The sequence below is a fragment of the Sapajus apella genome, unplaced genomic scaffold (genome assembly GCF_009761245.1).
Source record: "Sapajus apella isolate SASKATOON/1434 unplaced genomic scaffold, GSC_monkey_1.0 scaffold12, whole genome shotgun sequence".
Lineage (NCBI taxonomy): Eukaryota > Metazoa > Chordata > Mammalia > Primates > Cebidae > Sapajus > Sapajus apella.
Genome location: NW_022436952.1, coordinates 5,272,631 through 5,279,078, shown reverse-complemented (window position 1 = coordinate 5,279,078; position 6,448 = coordinate 5,272,631).

Sequence of the window (6,448 nt, the reverse complement as noted above, 5' to 3'; positions counted from 1 at the left end):
TGGGAGGCTGAGGTGGGCAGATCACCTGAGGTCAGGAGTTCAAAACCAGCCTGGCCAAAATGGCGAAAACCTGTCTCCACTAAAAATACAAAAATTAACGAGGCATGGTGTTGGGTGTTTAATCCCAGCTACTCGGGAGGCTGAGACAGGAGAATTGCTTGAACCCAGGAGGCAGAGGCTGAAGTAAGCCAAGATCACACCGCTGCACTCCAGCCTGGGTGACAAGAGGGGGGATCCATCTCAAAAAAAAAAAAAAAAAAAAAAAAGAATCAACAATCACCCTCTAACTTCATTAAATATCCAGTCAGTGTTCAAATTTCTAATTATCTTATAATATATATATATTTTTAATAGAGATGGGGTTTGGTCTCGAACACCTGACCTCAGGCGATCCACCCACTTCAGCCTCCCAAAGTGCTGGGATTACAGGCGTGAGCCACTGCACTCAGCCTAATCTTTTTTCTTACTTTTTTTTTTTTTTTTTTTTTTAAGATGAGGTTTCACCATGTTGGTCAGGCTGGTCTTAAACTCCCGACCTCAGGTGATCCGCCCGCCTTGGCCTCCAAAGTGCTTGGATTACAGGCGTGAGCCACCATGCCCAGCCAATCTTTTTTCTTTACAATTTTTAGTTTATTTGAATTAGGAGCCAAAGAAAGATTTCAAATGGCTACTATGTCTCTCTTTTAATCTGTAAATTCCCCCTTTATCTCTCTCTCCCCTTTTTTCCCCTCTCCTTGCAATTTTGTCATTGGAGATACTATGATTGTCTTCTGGACTTCCCATATTCTGGAATTTACTGACTGCTTTCCCACGGTGACGTTTAATCAAATATTTATTGAACAATATTTATTAAGAACCTACTATGTATAGGATTGTCAAATTTAGCACAGGGCTGGGCGCAGTGGCTCACACCTGTAATCCCAGCACTTTGGGAGGCCAAGGCCAGTGGATCACTTGAGGCCAGGAGTTCCAGACCAGCCTGACCAATATGGTGAAACACTATCTCTACTAAAAATACAAAAATTAGCCAGGCATGGTGGTGCATGCCCGTAGTCCCAGCTACTCAGGAGCCTGAGGCAGGAAAGTCACTTTGAACCTGGGAGGTGGGGGTTGTGGTAAGCCGGGGTCACACCACTGCACTCCAGCCTGGGTGACAGAGTGACAGCCTCCGTCTAAAAAAAAGAAAGAAAGAAAGAAGGAAGAAGAAAAGAGAGAAAAAAAACGAAGGAGGCAGGAGAGAAGAGAGAAGAATTCCACCTGCCACTGGCAGAGGAATGTAAGCAAGGAATCAAGGCGAGCAAGTGCCTGTCCCACGTGCTGCCAACTTCCAGCTGCCAGCATACTGACCCCCTGTTAAGTAGCGGGCTGCCTTGGCCTTGGCCCTTCTCATCCACCTTCCAAGAGTCATCTCATCTCCCTTGCACAGCCAACCACTCTCCCCACAGTGGGTCTCTCCCATTAAAAAGCTATGTCTTCCTTGACCCCAGAGGCTCCAGCCCTATCCCATTCTTCCCTTCACAGCCAAGCTCCCCCAAGAGCTGTCTACGCACGTGGTCTTGCTTTTCTCACTTCCCACTTGCTCCCCAACCCCCTTCCATCTGCTTCCACCCTCGCCCGCCACCACCACCACGGGAATAGCTCCTGCTGAGGTCTCGGTGGCCTCCATCTCATGAAAACTGGCAGGCACTTGTCAGCCTCCCTGACCTCTTTGGCAGCCCGCCTGGCTGGCCTCTTCCTCCTCTGGGATACTCCCAGTCCCCTGTCTCCTGAGCTCCCCTGCTGTCCTCCTGCCTCTGGGATGGCTCCCTCTGCCTCTTCAGGGCAGGCTCACTCTCCCCTTTCAGCCCAAAATGCCAGGGCTCCTCAAGGCTCTCTCCAGAACTCTTCTCTCTCTGGACACCTTTCCCTGCTCCCTCTGCAGTCAGCTTCGGTGCCCAGGGTTCAGCCTGCACCTCTTCCCTCAGGTCTGGCCCAGACCCCACACTCCGCACTCAGTCCACCTTGGACGTTACAAAAGCCCCTCAGGGATGGGAGTGGTGGCTCACGTTTGTAATGCATGCACTTTCAGAGCCCGAGGCGGGCAGATGCTGAGGTCAGGAATTCGAGACCAGCCTGGCCAACACAGTGAAACCCCGTCTCTACTAAAAATACAAAAATTAGCTGGATGTGGTGACACGCACCTGTAGTCCTAGCCGAGACAGGAGAGTCGCTTGAACCCGGAGGTGGAGGTTGCAGTGAGCCAAGATCATGCCATTGTACTCCAGTCTGGGCGACAGAGCAAGACTCCATCTCAAAAAAAAAAAAAAAAAAAAACCCTCAAACTCAGCCATCCTAAACCATCTGCACCCACTCCACTCCCCGCTTTCCTCCCTTCCCAGGAAACCTATCCTGATGTGAGGCTCCCCCATCCACTCACTTCCACAGCCAGAAACGCAGGCCTCATCCCGATACCTCCGGCCCTCCAAGTCAGTGCCTCAGTAAGCCTTGTCATTGCACCCAACAGTTGTCTTTCCAGAGCCACAAATCTGATTGCTACGCCCCTACTCAAAACCTTTTTTCTTTTTTTTGATCTGTCACCCAGGCTGGAGTGCAGTGGCACAATCATAGTTCACTGCGGCTTCAACTTCCTTTCCTGGGTTCAAGCAATCCTGTCACCCCAGCCTCCCGAGTATCTGGGACTACAGGTATGTGCCACCACACCCAGCTAATTTTTAAAATTTTTTGTAGAGTCAGGGTCTGGCCATATTGCCCAGTCTGGTCTTTGTTAAAACACACGCTCTGAATGAAGACACCCCCAGCCAAACTGGCTTTGTCTGAGCAACATGGCTGTTTATTCACCCGGGTGTGGGCAGGCTGAGGCCAAAAAGGGCATCAGCGAAGGGCAGCGGGATAGGAGTTGGTTCTATAGGTTTGGGGTGGGCAGTGGAAAGTTACAGTTTAGGGTGGTTTTTTGCAAGCTGGGAGGGGGTTGTACATTTGCAAGATGAGAGTGGGTCATGGGGTGTGGAGTCATGAGGCTGACCAAGACCGGTTACAAAGTCCAATGGCCTTATCGGTGAGGGTGGGAATAAGGAACAACAGAGAATGTCTCAAAGTTAAGTAGGTGCCTCAGGAGTTGATCATTTCTTCCTCTTTTCATGGTTTTCCGGTTACTTTAGATTTTCCAGGAACTCATCTGGAGTGTCTGTGCAGGTGTCAGAGGTTAACATGGTGTCCATGGCACCATCAATCAGCCTAAAAGACCTTACAGCCTTGGGCCAGGTAATGAGCACCTGTGGTCCCAGCTACTTGGAGGCCAAGGTGGGAGGATTGCTTGAGCCCAGGAGTTCAAGACCCATCCCTACAAAAAAATGAAAATCTGTTAATGGTTTCCTACTGTTTTTTTTTTTTTTGAGACGGAGTTTCGCTCTTGTTACCCAGGCTGGAGTGCAATGGCGCGATCTCGGCTCACCGCAACCTCCGCCTCCTGGGTTCAGGCAATTCTTCTGCCTCAGTCTCCTGAGTAGCTGGGATTACAGGCACACGCCACCATGCCCAGCTAATTTTTTGTATTTTTAGTAGAGACAGGGTTTCACCATGTTGACCAGGATGGTCTCGATCTCTTGACCTCGTGATCCACCCGCCTCTGCCTCCCAAAGTGCTGGGATTACAGGCTTGAGCCACCGCGCCCGGCCTGGTTTCCTACTGTTTTCAGAAGAAAACTTGAACTTTTTTTTTTTTTTTAAAGAGAACGGGGTCTCGCTATATTGCCCAGGCAGGTCTCGAACTCCTGGGCTCAAGCTATCCTCCCGCCTCTGCCTCCCTAAGAGCTGGGATTACAGGCGTGAGCCACAGCGCCCGGCTGAACTTTTTTATTTTATTTTATTTTATTGAGATGTAGTCTCACTCTGCCACCCAGGCTGGAGTACAACATGATCTCGGCTCATTGCAATCTGTTTCCCAGGTTCAGGCAATTCTCCTGCCTCAGCCTCCTGAGTAGCTGGGATTACAGGTGTCCGCCACCACACCCAACGAATTTTTGTATTTTTAGTAGAGATGGGATTTCACCATGTTGGTCAGGCTGGTCTCAAACTCCTGACCTCAAGTGATCCACCCACCTCGGCCTCTCAAAGTGCTGGGATTACAGGCGTGAGCCACCATGCCCAGCCTAAAAGATGAAACTCTAACTTGCCTCACAGGCAGGGTTACCTAAGTCTGGCAACCCCACACACAGGTCTTTGTGGGGAAGGGGACGGTTCCCTCTCCTCTTCCTTCAGCCACTCATGCCTTCTTTAGGCCTAAAGCAATAAGCACCTTCCTCTCCCTCCCTAAGCACTGGCTGTTCCTTCAGACTATACACTTTTCCCCCACATCCCTTCTGCTGGCCAACGCCTGCTCCTACTCAGAGCTCCACTGAGTCATCCCTTCCTCTAAGAAAACCTCTCTTCACCCTTCCAGATGATGCCCAGGTCAGTTTCCACTGTATCTCCACTTCAAAAGCTGTGTATATTTCCTTCAAAGATTTCCATCAGCCGGGTGCTGTGACTCGTGCCTGTAATCCCAGCACTTTGGGAGGCCGAGGCGGGTGGATCACCACAGGTCAGGAGTTTGAGACCAGCCTGGCCAACATGGTGAAACCCGTCTCTACTAAAAACACAAAAATTAGTAGGCGTGGTGGCACATACTTGTAATCCCAATTACTTGGGAGGCTGAGGCTGGAGAATCACTTGAACCCAGGAGGCAGAGTTTGCAGTGACCAGAGATCATGCCACTGTACTCCAGCCTGGGTGACAAGAGCAAAACGTTCTCCAAAAAAAAAAAAAAAACCAAACAGTTTGTATGAGGTTTACCCCTAAATATTTCAGGAAGTTTTCTTACTACAATACTATGATCATAGGCTTGGTGTGGTGGCCACACTTGTAATCTGAGCACTTTAGAAGGCCAAGATGGGTGGATCACCTGAGGCCAGGAGTGTTGAAGAGCCTGGCCAACGTGGTGAAACTCCATCTCTACTAAAAATACAAAAACTAGCCAGGCGTAGTGGCACACCTGTAATCCCAGCTACTCCAGAAGCTGAGGCAGAAGAATCGCTTGAACCCGGGAGGTGGAGGTTGCAATGAGCCAAGATCGCACCACTGCACTCCAACTGGGCAACTAGTGAGACTCTTTAAAATAAAAAAGCGTGTATGTGTGTGTGTGTGTGTGTGTATGTGTATATACACACACATATACTTTTATATATATATATATATATAAAATGATCATAACTCAGAAAAATTAAAGATTCCTTAATATCATCTAATATGTAGCCCATATTCAAATTTACCAACTTGTCCTCCAAAATGCTTTCTTGTATTTGATTTGTTCCAACCAAGATCTTTATTTATTTATTGAGACTGGGTCTTGCTTTATCGCCCAGGCTTCTGGCACAATCACAGTTCACAGCAACCTCAACCTCCCGGCCTCAGCCTCCTGAGTAGCTGGGACCACAGGTGTGTGCCACCACACCCAGCTAACTTGTATGTATGTATGTATGTATGTATGTATGTATGTATTGGTAGAGATAGGATCTTGCTCTATTGTCCAGGCTGGTCTCAAACTCCTGGCCTCAAGCAGTCCTCCTCCCTGGGCCTCCAAAAGGGCTAGGATTACAGGCATGAGCCACTGTGCCCAGACTCAACCAAAATCTAAATACGGTCTGCACAGTGCATTTGGCTGCGTCTCTTCAGTCTCATTTAAATGTAGAATAACTTTTTCCCCCTTTGCCATTGACTTGGTGAACTGCTGAAGTATTTTAAGTAAATTACAGACATCATGTCCCACCTTCTAGATTTCTCTGATTGCTTCCTCCTGGTGTTGTTTAGCCTGTATTTTCTGTAAACTGGAAATTAGATCTCCAGGCTTGATTAGCTTCCGGTTGACTCTGCCGACGAAAACACTTTCTGGAGGCCGGGCCTGGTGGCTCATACCTGTAATCCCAGCACTTTAGGAGGTCGAGGCAGGTGGATTACCTGAGGTCAGAAAACCAGCCTGGCCAGCATGGTGAAACCCTGTCTTTATTAACAACACAAAAAATTAGCCGGTCGTGGTAGTGGGCGCCTGTAATCCCAGCTACTTGGGAGGCGGTGGCAGGAGAATCACTTGAAGCCAGAGGTGGAGGTTGCAGTGAGCCAAGATCCGTGCCAATGCACTCCAGCCTGGGCGACAAGGGCAAAACTCTGTCTCAAAAAAAATAAAATTTTTTTTAAAAAAGAAAATACTTCGAAGACGATCAGATACCGTCGTCGTTTCGACCATAAACGATGCCTGATGCCGACTGGCGATGCGGCGGCGTTATTCCCATGACCCGCCGGGCAGCTTCCGGGAAAGCAGAGTCTTTGGGTTCCGGGGCGGGGAGTATGGTTGCAAAGCTGAAACTTAAAGGAATTGACGGAAGGGCACCAAATTTTTTTTTTTTTTTTTTTTTTTT